The sequence below is a fragment of the Bufo gargarizans genome, chromosome 6 (assembly GCF_014858855.1).
Source record: "Bufo gargarizans isolate SCDJY-AF-19 chromosome 6, ASM1485885v1, whole genome shotgun sequence".
In the NCBI taxonomy this organism is placed as follows: Eukaryota; Metazoa; Chordata; class Amphibia; order Anura; family Bufonidae; genus Bufo; species Bufo gargarizans.
In genome coordinates, this window is record NC_058085.1 from 79,149,920 (window position 1) to 79,164,646 (window position 14,727).

Sequence of the window (14,727 nt, forward strand, 5' to 3'; positions counted from 1 at the left end):
AAAAAAAGTTGTCGAACATTGGTGGGTTCCTGATGGCCAAAACTAGCTGCACCTCTAAATGAACATTTTGTGACACGGTACAAACTTTTTGACCCTTTCTGAAAGAAAACAGAATCCAGAACTCAGCTCTCAGCTGGCAGCTGCGCTCCCTTACTAACATCCTCCGTCCACGTCCAGACATGTCTTTCGCTCCAGATTTACAGTGATATACGCGAGATGGAATGCTTCTGGTTTTCACTGGAGGTTATACCACGAACAGCATTCATCCTACGGGACTATCACAGACCTCCACATAGAAGTGGACTGACATGAGCACCACCGCTCCCTTCAGACAGGGGACTTGGGATCACTGGGGTCCCAGTGGTCCAACCTCCCTGCGGCCCGACATTCATCACCTATGCTGTGGATAGGTAATTCATGCTATGTGTGTCACCCTTTAGTATGGAAATTAAATTCAAGAACCAGTACCATACTGGATTAGCGGGTCAGTGGCCTGCTAAAGCTTTGTAGGTAGTTGGTACCAGACCGTAGCTATTAACATGGGATGTCCATGCCAGTCTTGTAGAGCCTGCACTAGAGACATCATGTTTCATCATGGGGGTCTGACTTCTGGAAGCCCTCCCATCAGGACGATGAAGGTGCCATTTCCCCTCCATTGTTCACACAGGCACTGCTCCTTTTACGTATAGGTGTCTGGTACTGCAGCCTGTCCTACACACCAGAGTTGGAAACCAGGGTCTAGGAGCCTGGGGGGCCCACATGGCTGCCATCCATGAGATGGGTTCATGCAAACGACCGTACATTGGGCCTGCGTCCGATCTGCATTTTTTTGTGGATCCATTCATTTCTATGGGGTCGCAAGAAATGCGGACAGCACACAGATGTCATCCATGTGCTTTGCACATCCGTGCGGCTGTTCCGCAAGTTATAGAAATGTCCTATCCGTGTCCATTTCTACAACAGGGCCTGCGAAAAGTGCGGGATGCACACGGCGGTTATCCATATTTTGCAGGTCTGTGGTTTGCTTGTGCTTGAGCCCTAAGGGGACGTTCACGTGGCAGCTTTTTCAGTGGAATTTTGGCTCTGACAGCTGCACCGAAATTTTGAGAAAACCCGCAGGCGGCTGCGTCTTTTCTGCCTCCCATGCATCTCAATGGGAGGCAGCGCTGAGGATATTGGGGCCGCGGTTGTCCCGAGAAGGGACATGTCCAACATTACGTCGGAAAAAGCTGCTGTGTGAACGTCCCCTATGGATTGGGCTACTAGGAGACTTGGGGAATGGAGAGACGCTGCTGCACAGCAGGTGGGACAGTTGCAACCACCCGACTCAGCAAGTATCATATTCTGATTAATAGGACCCATTCATGATACCCGCTGTGTGTCACCCATTTGCCTTGGCATCTGTATCATCCAGCATGCACTTGATCTGAAGATAGGCAGTACTTTAAAAGGGGATCAGGCACCCCAACCATAGCTTTACCCATAGTGTACTTTGAACAGCCCTAAAGATAGCTCAGGGTCAGCGCTATGCTGAGCATGCAATCAGACTTCCCTTTTATTCTGACCATACAGTACATGACATGAGCGCTTTCTATTACACCACAAGCCAGCCATGTGACATCTTAAAAGGGTTGGGGGCTTAAAGAAGTTTTCTGAGAGTACAACTCCAATCACCCCTGTTGCCACAAGTCAGGCCGCCACCATTCTAAGGATAGTTTAGGTGACTTCTTTTTCCTTTATTCATTTTTTTATACCACTTACATATTCTGCAGCCCTGTGCGGAGAGTGTCATAACTCATATCAGTCCCTGTCCCCATATAAGCCTATCTGTGTATGTTTTTGGAATTTGGGATGAAACCAGAGCACCCAAAAAGGGGAAGAAAATATAGACTCCATGCAGATGTTCCCTAGTAAGATTCAAACACAGAACCCCAGCACTGCAAGGCGACAGTGCTAACTGCTCATCAGTATTGTAGTCCTACAAAACTCCTTTAAAGAGCACCTATCAGCAGGACTAACCCAAAAACTAGACATACTGCCTGGTAGGGTTGATTCTGCCGATTAAAATGATACCTATCTTGTGGAAATCAGTTGTGGCATACCCCCTAAAAAAAAGACTTTTACTTTTCACGCAAGTGAGGGTTTCCATGCACTGAGGGGCGTGGCCGACACTAGGCTAGGCCCTACCCCTCAGGGCACAGAAAAACGTATTTGCATAAAGAATAAAAAGCTTTCATTCTTAGGAACGCCACCACCGATTTTCACAAGACAGGTATCATTTTAATCAGCAGGATGAACTCTATCAGACAATATGCCTCTTCAATAGGGTTGATGCTGCTGGCAGGTGCTCCTTAAACTGTCTGAGCCCCGTCAAGTTTTACACAACATCTATTTTGTTCCCTTCAATAACTGGCAGCTTCAGAGCTGACTCGTATTCTGTTGGGGGTCATGCAGGCGTGTTGGCGCCTAATATTTTATTCCAGCATGAACAATAGTCGTATCTGTGTCGAGGAGACACAGGGCTGCTGTGTGCAACAATGTAACTCAGAGAGCATCTGATGATGAATAATGACGTGGGGACTCGTTGTCAGAATTCACTTCCATTTTTTAGCTTGAAATACAAAGTTATAGGATGTGCTGGTTATAGAATTCTATATACAATAGGTAACAGGTATATTCATTTTGCGGAACGGAATTGCGGACCCATTTATTTTGATGTGCGGCCCGGATCCGGAATTGCGGACCCGCACACACGGATGTGTGAATGGACCCTAAGGGAGTGTGCAACAGAAGGACGGCTGCAGGGAGAGCCACGAGTGGCCTGAAGCATTTAACAGCAGATGGGGTGAGTATTCCTTGTCCCCGCCAGGAGAGGGGAGATGCCAGTGGACACAGACCACCGACATTACAGTTGAGTACAGAGCTGAACCCGGACATAAGCTCCCCTTCACTCATTTACCATGCCTGTGTGAAGCATCGGAGTATTTCTTGCTTCGATGCTCCCCCTTGCCCTGTGCTGCATCGTGCAGGACAAGAGCCTTTTCTTTACTACCGGTGACGTACCGGGCTTCAGAGGGGTTTGCTAGGTGGAGACTTCCTACCAGAAAAACAAACAGCTCTTGTCCTGCGCAATGAAATGCTCAGAGGCTCCACTCATATATGGTAAATGAGTGAGAGGGAGCTTATGTCTGGGTTCAGCTCTGAACCCAGATAACCCCTTTAACTGATGACCTATCCTCTGGTTAGGTGATCAGTGGGGGTCTGACTCCCTGGACCCCCACCAATCAGCTGTTTGAGATGGCACGTGCTTGCAAGTAGTGCCACGGCCTCCTTGCAGCTCACCAAGCACAGCGCCGTACACTGTATCGGGGCTGCGCTTAGTGTTGCAGCTCAGCCCCATTCACTTAGATGGGTACCTACCGATGAACATGACGTCACATGGCAAGGCTGCAAGAAGGCAGTGGCACTATCCAACAGTTGATCAAATAATGATGACCTATCCAGAGGGTAGGTCACCAGTTAAAAGTTTTCAGGAAACCCATTTAAGGCCTCTTTCACATAAATGATACGGATTGGCTCCGGGTGCGTTCAGTGAAACTCGCACCGTTTTGCAAGCAAGTTCAGTCAGTTTTGTCTGCGATTGCGTTCAATTGTTCAGTTTTTTCTGCGCGGGTGCAATGCGTTTTGATGCGTGATAAAAAACTGAACATCTCCTAGCAATCATCAGTGAAAAACGTATTGCATCCGCACTTGCTTCCAGATGCGTTTTTTCACTGAAGCCCCATTCACTTCTATGGAACCAGGGCTGCATGAAAAACACAGAATACAGAACATGCTGCGATTGTTCACGCAACGCAGAACTGAAAAAAAAAACGCTCATGTACACAGATCCAATCAAATGAATGGGTCAGGATTCAGTGCGGGTGCTATGCGTTCACGTCACACATTGCACCCACGCGGAAAACTCGCTCGTGTGAAAGGGGCCTAACCCAACAGACACTGAAATCACTCCTGTTGAGCTCAATACTAAACCCAGATGTGGCCTCTTGGTGGAGGCTGTCCCGTGTCCTCGCACACTGTGCTTACAATTTCGCAAAATATATTTAAGCCCGACAGTTTAAGCGGTTTGTAAAGTTCAGGATGATATTTACGTTTTTGTGCAATTTAAAAATAGTGTATTGTTTTAGACTTATGTTTTTAGAATTTTGAGTGATTATTATTTTTTTTATTCCATGTCACTATCTACGTAAAAAAATAAGTCCAAAAACCCTGCTATTTTCGCAATGGCCTCTAAGCCTAATGAGAGGTTGCCACTTCCTGTCCTGTAGAGATCACTTCTCAGCAGTCATCTCATTAACAGGTCGGATTACAATGACAGGTAACGCCTACAAAATTGATTCTAGTGTGCGTTGGGTTTGAGCGCCTATATGGATGCCACTGACTCCCCAGGGAGTCGTCCAGCCACACAACTATCCCTGCGCTTTGAGTCCCTCTGAGAAGAGCCCATTACAGGTTTGTCATTGTATAGATAACAGAGAATCCGCCATTCACAGTGGGTGAAGCCACAGCTCACCTTCTCCCCCTCCCTGCACAAGTAGAGCATGTCTAGAAACCTCTCCCATAGATGTCAATGAACTATTAATGTCCGTTGTGACTATGGCCATGTGGCTACTGTAAAACATATCTCTAAATGCTGTTTACAGCAGCTCTGGCAAGATGGCCGCTTGTGGTGTTAAAGTAGAATAAAGAAATCTACAATCAGATAGGTGATATAGAAATATAGCTGATACAGTCCTTTTAAAGACTGAATAAGTATGCCATCATCATCTATAATAAAAGTCTACTCCTATAAGCCACTTATGGTTATATTTAAAGGGGTTGTTGTCCCATTATAGCAACTTATCCCCTATCCACAGAATAGGTGATGTGTCTAATTGGCAGAGGTCTGACCATTGATGACAGCAGTTTCCTTTAGGGTGGGTTCACATCATGTTTTATGCCTCCGTTTGATGTATAGGTTACAAAAAAAAAGGATACAAAAAACTCAACACCACTTTCTAGTGAGGCCGGACTAGAGCATAGCTAAAGGGAGGAGAGCATGACGCTGGTTTGGTTGGCGAGGGGTTGGGCAGTGAAAGGGTTAATAGGCCGGGAGGTGGAGGGTGTTGCCGGGGTAACTAAGGGGGTGTGGTGGGGGGTTATATAAAGTGGAAGTGAGGAGGGGTGCGGGTGCCGGTGCCATTTTGTTTAGGCGGTTTGCCAACTGCACGTACCTGACTCCCTCACCATGTCGCTGGACGAAATGCTGGCCCAGATCAGGATGGAGGTGGAGGCCCGGGGACCCGGATGGTTGAGAGAGCAGTTAGGAGGCCTGCTTCAGGGACCCCCAGTGGCGGCGGTGCTCCCTGATGATCGGGCTAGACGGCTGCGGCGGGTCCGACCGCCGGCGAGCTTAAGCCCTGAAGACACCCCACGGGTCAGACGCCAATTGCGGAGCCCCTCCGGGGACCCTCCACGGCAGGGAGCGGCGCAGCAGGCTTCAGGTAGGCGCTCCTGCCGTGGCAGGAATCCGATGCAGCGGCAGGCCCCTGAGCAGAGCGGGATGTGACCCCCCGCTCTCTGCAGCAGTGTCGGCCGGATCAGGACCAGGGTCTGCGGATTCTCCCATGTGTTCCGGTTCTGGGAGGACCGCTCAGCGTGGGAGAGGGTCTGCTGTCGTACGGGCTGTGCAGGAGGGAGGCTCCCCAGGATGTGCACAGGCTCCATGCTTCCAGTGAGTTCGTTGAGGGACACACCCCCCAAGTGACGGTTGATATTTCAGACAGAAGCTTGAGGGATGCTGCTGGAGAGGGTGCTGTCCGGTCTGAAGACAGATGCAGCGCGATCGTCCCGTTGGCGAACTGGAGCGGCTGGATTCTGGATTAGCGGCGGCGGGATTCACAGCACCCGCGCGTCCTGGTGAGATATCATGGGGTCCTTTTTTGTCTTTGCTGGGCTGTCCGGGGGGCGTCGGGGGAGCAGGATGGCCGGAGGAGGTGGGAAGGAGCTTGGGTCAGATTTTGGGCGGATTAGCGGGGTGGGTGTCAGGACGGGGGGAGCATCGTCGCTGCCGACTTGGGGTGTGGGGCCTGGGGGCGGGGGGACGGACGCGGGGGCGAGTTTTAGGTCAGTGGGGTCTGCGTCAGTACAAACTCAGGCTGGGGGATAGGAGGATAGTCCTAAAGTGGATGATGGTGCACGTGGGGAGGTGTACGTGTGTTTTGAGGGTCCGCTAGGGGCGCACTTAAAACAGGAGGTTAGGGAACGGATCTGGAGGGGGGAGTATGTGGAAATATTTTCCCTGCTTCCGTTGGAGAGGTTTCAGCTAGACAAGGGGAAGAAGGAGGAGGGCAAAAAAGAGGAGGATGAGAAGCAGCGTTATCGCTTGATTCCGCAAACGTTTGCTAATTGGTTGCAGGGGTTTGCAATTTTGGCCAGCGTCATTGGGGAGAAAGCGCCGGAATGTTGTTCGGCTCTTTTTTGTTATATGGACGCGATAGGGGAGGCATACTGGGTTTATAGGGGTACGGGTTGGCTCCGATATGACGAGCAATTCCGGCAGAGGAAGGCGGTCCGGCCTAACATACGGTGGGACCACAAGGATATTGGGCTGTGGTTAAGGGTTACGGCCCCGGTACGGTCTGTGCAGCCCTTTCGGGGGGAGGCGGGGGGATCAGGACAGGGGAATTTCGCGGCGGCTTCAGCAAGAGGGTTATGTTTCCTGTTCAACGACGGAAACTGTAAATTTGGCGCAAAGTGTAAGTTCAAACACGAGTGCACCAATTGCCGGTGCGGGTGGAAAGGATGGCACGCTTTCTAAATAGGTACCCGCGTAGGGAGGCGGCGAAGTTGCTGGCTGATGGTTTTCAGGCGGGTTTTCATATTCCGTCAGTTTTGTCGCAGGGGTATGGGGGTTCCGAAGAATTTGAGGTCAGCATTAGCTCATCCGGAGGTAGTTTCCGAGAAATTGGCCAAGTAAGTGATGCTGGGTAGAATGGCAGGGCCGTTTCCCGTCCCGCCTCTGGCGAACCTGATGGGGGTGGTTCCCAAGAAAGAGCCGAATAAGTTTCGGCTCATTCATCACCTGTCCTTTCCAAAAGGGGCGTCGGTCAATGATGGTATTGATCCTGAATTATGTTCAGTGGTTTATACGTCATTTGATGCAGCTGTGGATTGGGTACGGAAGTTGGGCCCGGGGACGTTGCTAGCTAAAATCGATATTGAGGCTGCGTTCCGTTTGTTACCGGTGCATCCGGAAAGTAGGCACCTGTTGGGTTGTTGTTGGGAGGGGAGTTATTTTGTGGATAGGTGTTTGCCGATGGGGTTCTCCTTGTCGTGCGCTTATTTTGAGGCATTTAGTTCGTTTTTTGAATGGGTAATAGTTGAGGTGTCCGGTTGCTCTTCAGTTATTCATTATTTAGATGATTTTTTGTGTCTAGGCCCGGCGGGTTCGAGGGTGTGTTCGTTGCTGTTGCATACGGTGCAGGCAGTTTTTGGGGAGTTCGGAGTTCTGTTGGCGGAGGGGAAGACAGAGGGACCGTCGACTGAGTTGTGTTTTTTGGGAATTGTGATTGACACGGTGAAAATGGAGTGCAGGCTGCCGGAGGATAAGTTAGCAAATTTAAGATTGGAAGTTAGTAAGGCAAAACGGGCGGCAAAAATTAGGTTGAGGGAATTACAGTCTTTGTTGGGGAAACTTAACTTCGCATGTAGGATCATGCCGATGGGGAGGATTTTTTGCAGGCGTTTGGCGCTCGCGACGGCAGGGGTTAAGTCTCCCCATCATTTTATTCGGTTGGGTAAGGAGTTACGGGGGGACTTGGATGTTTGGGCTCAGTTTTTAGAAGTTTATAACGGGAAGACGTTGGTGATGGGGGGGGGTGGTGAGTAATGTTGATTTTGAGCTGTTTTCTGATGCGGCCGGGGGGGTTGGTTTTGGGGCATATTGTCAGGGCCAATGGTGTGCGGGACGGTGGCCTGATTCTTGGGTTACTAAGGGTTGGGTTAGGAATTTGGCGTTGCTTGAACTGTTTCCAATTGTGATGGCGGTGGTGCTGTGGGGGGAGAAATTTGCGAACAAAAAAGTTTGGTTCCATTGTGACAATATGGGGGTAGTGCAAGCAATTAATAGTCTTTCTGCGTCGTCTCCGCCGGTTGTGAAGCTGTTGCAGTTCTTAGTGCTCAGATGTTTGTCCATCAATGCTTGGATAGTGGCGGTTCATGTTCCGGGAGTTTCTAACTGTATTGCGGATGCCCTTTCTCGTTTGCAGTGGATGCGCTTTCATCAGCTGGTGCCGGAGGCGGAGGCCAAGGGGTTGGATTGTCCAGCTTGTCTGTGGGAAATCTTGGAGGAACGGTAATGGGGCTGGTTCGGGCATCCTTGTGTCCTGGCACCTGGGCTGCGTACGGTAAGGCATGGGTGGATTGGGAGAGGTGGTGCGTACAGTTAGGGTTGCAGGAAGAGGACTTGGAGATGGCTTTATTGTTATTTTTGGGGCACATTAGGGAGGAAGGGTGGTCAGTTGCACGGTTAGATAGGTGTGTGGCAGGGTTGGCCTTTGGGTTTCAGTTGAGGGGTTATACGGATTTTACGAAAACATTTTTGGTGAGGCAGTTATTGAAGGGGTGGAGACGAGAAAAACGGGCGGAGGATGCTAGAAGACCGGTGTCGTTTCAGTTGTTGATTGATATGGGGGCTCAGTTGGAGGCAGTTTGCAGGTCTAGATGGGAGGCTCGTTTATTTAAAGCTGCTTTTTCATTAGCGTTTTTTGGGGCGTTTCGGTTGGGGGTATTGGTAAGCAGTAGTGTATCTAAAGCAGGGGGTTTGCGGTTGGAGGATGTGGATTTATATGTGGATCGAGTGGAAATACGGATACGGAAGTCAAAAACGGATTGTGAGGGCAGGGGAAGGCGGTTGTCTTTGTTTGAGGTTCCGGGATGTACGCTTTGTCCGGTCAGGAGTTTGCGGGAGTACGATGGGGGGAGGGGTATAGGTAGTGAGCCTTTCCTGAGACACGAAGACAGGTCTTTCCTGTCTCGTTTTCAATTCCTGGCAATTTTTAAGCGGTGCTTGAAAGTGTTGGGGATTGATCCGGTAGGATATACAGGGCACTCTTTCAGGATCGGGGCTGCGACGGAGGCGGCGCGATGTGGATTGAGCGTGGAGGTGATAAAGAAGATAGGGCGCTGTGAGTCTATCCGATTCCACTCGTATGTGAGGATAGGGAGATTGTGATTGGTGCGAGATGTTTTTTCTGTTTGGTAATGCGGCAGTTTTTTTGTTGTTGTTTCATTATAGGTTCGCAGGCGGCCTTAATGTGGATACTGGGACACTCGTTCGTGTTCTGGGGGGCAATAAGAGTGGATGTCCGACCGAATGGGTGGCAATTGGGTTTTGCACACGAGGTAGCGGTGTTGCGGTGGCTCGGGATGAGAGGTATGCTTTGGGGCGGGGTGTTGAGGGAGGTGCATAGGTTTGTGCGCTTAGATCGCCCCCCAGATGTTTTGGTGTTACACGTTGGGGGGAATGATCTGGGGGCACGGCCGTTCAGGGAATTGATTAGAGATTTTAAATTCGACCTACTGAGGTTATGGGGTTTATTTCTGCGCCTGGTTAGGGTTTGGTCGGATATTGTGCCTAGGCGGACGTGGAGGGGTGCAAGGTCTGTGGAAAGGTTGAATAAGGCCCGCATTAAGGTTAACAGGGTGGTCGGCAGATTTATGTCTAGGAACGGGGCGGTTGCTGTGCGGCATTCAGAGCTGGAGGATGGAGTGGGAGAATTCTGGAGGGTGGATGGTGTGCACCTTAATGCGGTGGGAATTGATATATGGGCGTTAGGAATACAGGGTGGTATTGAGGTGGCTCTGAGGATGTGGAGGAACGCGCATTCTTAAGGTGGTCAAGTTGCGCGCTGTTGGCGGTGGGAGGTCCTAGAAGTTGGTGGATATAGTGTTAGTGGAGAATGGGAGGGCCCCCACGGGTGGGGCTGGACTCTCATCGGTTATCAGGAATCAAGGATTAGGCGCCCATCACCTGGTGCCTCCGAGCTGGCGTTCATCGGCTGGGGGCAAGATGGAGTTGCCAGTTGGTTTGGTAGTTTATCTTATGTGGGCTTCTAGGACCTCCCTCGTCATTTACTTGGTATATTGGGAGTTAATGTTAAATTATTCATGTGCTGTTATGTTATGTAATAAAACGGCTGCTGTGGCCGAATTTTATCCGATTCTTGAGTCTGGCTCTTATTTGTAAACGGGGGTAAGAGGGGTAAGGGATAGGAAGACCCGAGCAGTCTAACCAATACCCTAGTCAAGTGAGGCCGGACTAGAGCGTAGTTAAAGGGGTTGTCCAGGTTCAGAGCTGAACCTGGACAGCCCTCCATTTTCACCCCGGCAGCCCCCCTGACATGAGCATCGGAGCAGTTCATGCTCCGATGCTCTCCTTTGCCCTGCGCTAAATCGCGCAGGGCAAAGGCATTTTTCTGAGTTCCGGTGACATACCGGGCTCTCTATGGGGCTGACAGGCAGCCTGGTGACGTCACCGGCACTGATGGGCGGGATTTGGCTCTGCCCTAGCCAGTAAAACGGCTAGGGCAGAGCTAAAGCCCGCCCCTCAGAGCCGGTGACGTCACCGAACACACTGCTGGGCGGAAGTTACCGCCCGGCAGTGTGTTATTGAAAACACAAGAGCCTGTGCCCTGCGCAATCTAGCGCAGGGCACGGGAGCGCATCGGAGCATGAGATGCTCCGATGCCAGGCTCAGGAGGGCTGCCGGGGTGAAAATAAGGGTATGTCCGGGTTCAGCTCTGAACCCGGACAACCCCTTTAAAGGGAGGAGAGCATGACGCTGGTTTGGTTGGCAAGGGGTCGGGCAGTGAAAGGGTTAATAGGCCGGTAGCCGGGAGGTGGAGGGTGTTGCCGGGGTAACTAAGGGGGTGTGGTGGGGGGTTATATAAAGTGGAAGTGAGGAGGGGTGCGGGTGCCATTTTGTTTAGGCGGTTTGCCAACTCCCACCCTCCCGCCCTTATATTACAGGGTATCGGGGGGACGGTATTTAGTTATATATCATAAAAAAAAACAAAAAAAAAAACAAAAAAAAAACACGGGGGACAGTGGACGAGGGAGCAGATAGGTGAATGGGGCATAGAGATGGCTGGAATTGTCGCGGCAGTCGTGGCGGTGGGAGGTCCTAGAAGTTGGTGGATATGGTGTTAGTGGAGAATGGGAGGGCCCCCACGGGTGGGCCTGGACTCTCATCGGTTATCAGGAATCAAGGATTAGGCGCCCATCACCTGGTGCCTCCGAGCTGGCGTTCATCGGCTGGGGGCAAGATGGAGTTGCCAGTTGGTTTGGTAGTTTATCTTATGTGGGCTTCTAGGACCTCCCTCGTCATTTACTTGGTATATTGGGAGTTAATGTTAAATTATTCATGTGCTGTTATGTTATGTAATAAAACGGCTGCTGTGGCCGAATTTAATCCGATTCTTGAGTCTGGCTCTTATTTGTGAATGGGGGGTAAGAGGGGTAAGTGCTAGGAAGACCCGAGCAGTCTAACCAATACCATAGTCATGTATCCTGCACAGTCTGGTAAAACAAAAAACAAAACGTATACTTTTTTTTTTTTTACAATGGAACTCTATGGTGAACGGATGCCACAGTATGGCACCAGTCTGAGGTATCCATTTAACGTATACGTTTTTTGTATACATTAAAAGGATGGGAAAAACGTCTTGTGAACCCACCCTTAGGAACATTGCTGCTTTTGCAGGAGCACAAAATACACAAACTGCTCCATCATATTGTGTTATCTGAAATACAACAGGACATTTGCAGTGAGTCTCTAAGGAGCTGGTACAAAGGATGAGAGTGGTAGTGGCCCTGATGAAGTGTTGTGTCACAGTGTACTCCCTCAGGCCATTACCCCCTGGGGATCAGTGCAGTGGAATTGTTGTTTGAAGAATGAGACCAGAAGTAAGAGTATGACAGTGTCTTTTTACTAAACGGAGCATACAATTTTTGGTACATTCAATAGCAGCAGATTCCAAATGCAATTTCTGGCACCAGTAAGGAAATATCGAGGCAGGTCTGATGGCTGCAACTTAGCACTTGTGGGTATAGGTTGTCTACTATCAGGTCTAGACTTTAGCTTTAACTGGCCTAGTGGTAGTTTTGGGAGATAGGTGTCTGAGCCGTAGTCCCTCACCTTCAGCTGTTCACTCTGCTGTCTTGTCTCTCATGTATTTGCTTGAGGCTGGTTTAGTTAGTTCTCTCTGGAGCAGGAGCTCTGCAGTGTTCTTCCTCTCCTCTCTTTGTCTGCACAGGAGCTCCCCCTCCTGGCAGGAAGCAGTACCAGCCCACTCCACCCTGTTCCTGCCAACCATTTGCCAACCATATCTCTAACTGGTACTTACTCCCAAAACATAACATTACAATACAATACAATACATAACTATATACAATAAAACAACAATTGTAGATATCCCAAGGTCTGGGGTACTCAACATTGAAGTTGAAACTTTCTTTTCCAAAGGGAGTTCAGTATAGCACTAAAAGCTTTTCTCTTGTGCATACCCTCTGCAGAGTGGTAAGTGAACAGGACTTCTCTCGGGCCTCTAATTTGTAACTGGGAGTTCCAGGTCCCAAAGCTGCACAAAATGTCCTCCTTATTATTGTAGTCCACATATAACACATTGACTTGTCTCAATCTGATTTGTTTTTCCTCTTTAATTATAGGACAGTATGCCTGTTAAGCCTAAAGGCTTCCGTAGTTTAATTTCAAGTATAGGACCCCATTCGGGCAAAATAGAAACTTCCAGTAGATATAATATATAAAAGTATTATATAACCATAGTGGCCGCATTCCTGTGGCTCCTGGCTCCCCAACCCCAGGACAAACAAGTGTCCAAGATTAATTAAAATAGTCCTGGAGTCCTAGCACAGTACCCCGGAGCAAGATGGTATCTGCAAATTGTTAATTTCTTTATGTTATGTAATGTAATGCTATGTATTACACCCAGTATAACCAGGAATGGATAGCATAGACAAGGTTAACGATCCTTGCTTAGCCCTTGTAGGAGGTTAGGTGTGGACTGGTTCCACCCCTAGCTGTAGTCAGTGACAGGGAGACTTTGGAAGGGAGAGGGTGCTGTGACTTGTGTTCACTCGTGCTCCCTCTTCTTAGGTTTCTTACATGTGTGCGTTAGGCAGGCTGTTCTGGATGTTACCACATGCCTGTCAGCCTCATTAAAAGGGTTGTCCTGGTTCAGAGCTCAACCCGGACACAACCGATCTGCACTCATTCACCATGAATGAGTGGAGCATTGGAGCGTTTCACGCTCCGATGCTCCCCCTTCTGCGCTGAATCACATTGGCCAAGGGAATTTTCTCGAGATCCATTTTTACAGGCTAGAGCATTTTTGGTGATATCCATTTTTTGGTGATATCACAAAATAAAACTGCTAGGCAGAAGTTTCCGCCTAGCAGTGTCCAAATGTAAACAAACAGCCCTTGCCCTGCGCAATTCAACGTAGGGCAAGGGGGAGCATCAGAACATTAAATGCTCTGATGCTCCACTCATTCATGGTGAATGCGTGCAGATCGGGGTTGAGTGCAGATTGGACAACCCCTTTAACTATAATGAGATCTGGTGTACATCTGACTATTTCATGGCAAATATGATGGGATTTGGCCGGGCAAAAGCCATCGCGTGTAGTGTTTTTTGTCCGACCGAATCCTGGCGTGTTAGGTGTAGAAACCCTAGATGTGCCCGATTGCTCCACTTGTTAGGCAGATATTTGGCGCAGACACATTAGTAAACGCCATCTTTCCGATTAGTAAAACTGGGCTAATATTTTTACGAGATGAAAACATATTGCAAACTTATATTTTTGCTCATACAACATATACTAAAAAGGAGCAAAGACATGGCAGACCTGCAGCATACTGGCATCTTATGACAGAACGTATTCATTGGAGCCGAGGAGGAAAGGACGTTTCAGTCACTTTGATCGCTTTGAGTCCTCATAGTAAATTCCATCATACACTAGTGACTTGTTGCCAGATGGATTTTGACCACTTATTGCGCTCAGTCACCCTTTGCACATGACTGTACTAGACGCTTGCGCTAACTCACTGTGTTGCGTCCTATCAATGGCGTTCTCATGGAGAAGGACAGCTTTCACGAACCCAGTGTAAAAGACAAGTTGTTTAGAAAAACTGATCCGATCGCCTGGTTAGCTACCTAGGCTTTACAGGAACTGCATGGCCCTATATTGTACCTGTGAGCAAAGCTGATTTCTAACACACATGATATAAAAAAAAACATTGGGCAAATGGATTTCATTCATATGAAAAAATTTAGAACTTTTTATAGAGCCCCATGCAGGACCAATCGACGATATAAGTCGATAGGCACTCATTTCAATTCGATTCAAACTGCATGGGGGACAAACAATCGTTAGTACGATCGTTTGCCCCCATAGAGTTTGCTTAATGTTGGCAGCACATCCCGTGTGTCCAGAATGGCGCGTGCGCATAACATCTTCATCCCGACGATTAAAGATGTTGTGTGGTCTAGCGCTGTCAATCTAAAGGCAGGGTACATGATGAAAAGCAGAGGGGCGTCACTATGGAGTACCAGGGGCGTCGTTGGAGCGATATTGGAACCGCATAATCCCATCTCCTGGTTTTCAA

At 49.1% G+C, this 14,727-nt stretch overlaps 2 protein-coding genes across 2 annotated transcripts in view; one reads left to right on the top strand and one right to left on the bottom strand.

Annotated features, from left to right (window-relative positions):
• TMC6 (transmembrane channel like 6) overlaps positions 1 to 14,727 on the bottom strand; it is a 66,986-nt gene that overhangs the window by 51,872 nt on the left and 387 nt on the right. The gene's annotated exons all lie outside the window — the stretch shown is intronic.
• TMC8 (transmembrane channel like 8) overlaps positions 2,823 to 14,727 on the top strand; it is a 37,342-nt gene continuing 25,437 nt past the window's right edge. Inside the window, exon 1 of the mRNA XM_044300205.1 lies at positions 2,823 to 2,845. The gene's annotated coding sequence lies outside the window, so the exon portion shown is untranslated. The remainder of the gene's footprint in view (positions 2,846 to 14,727) is intronic.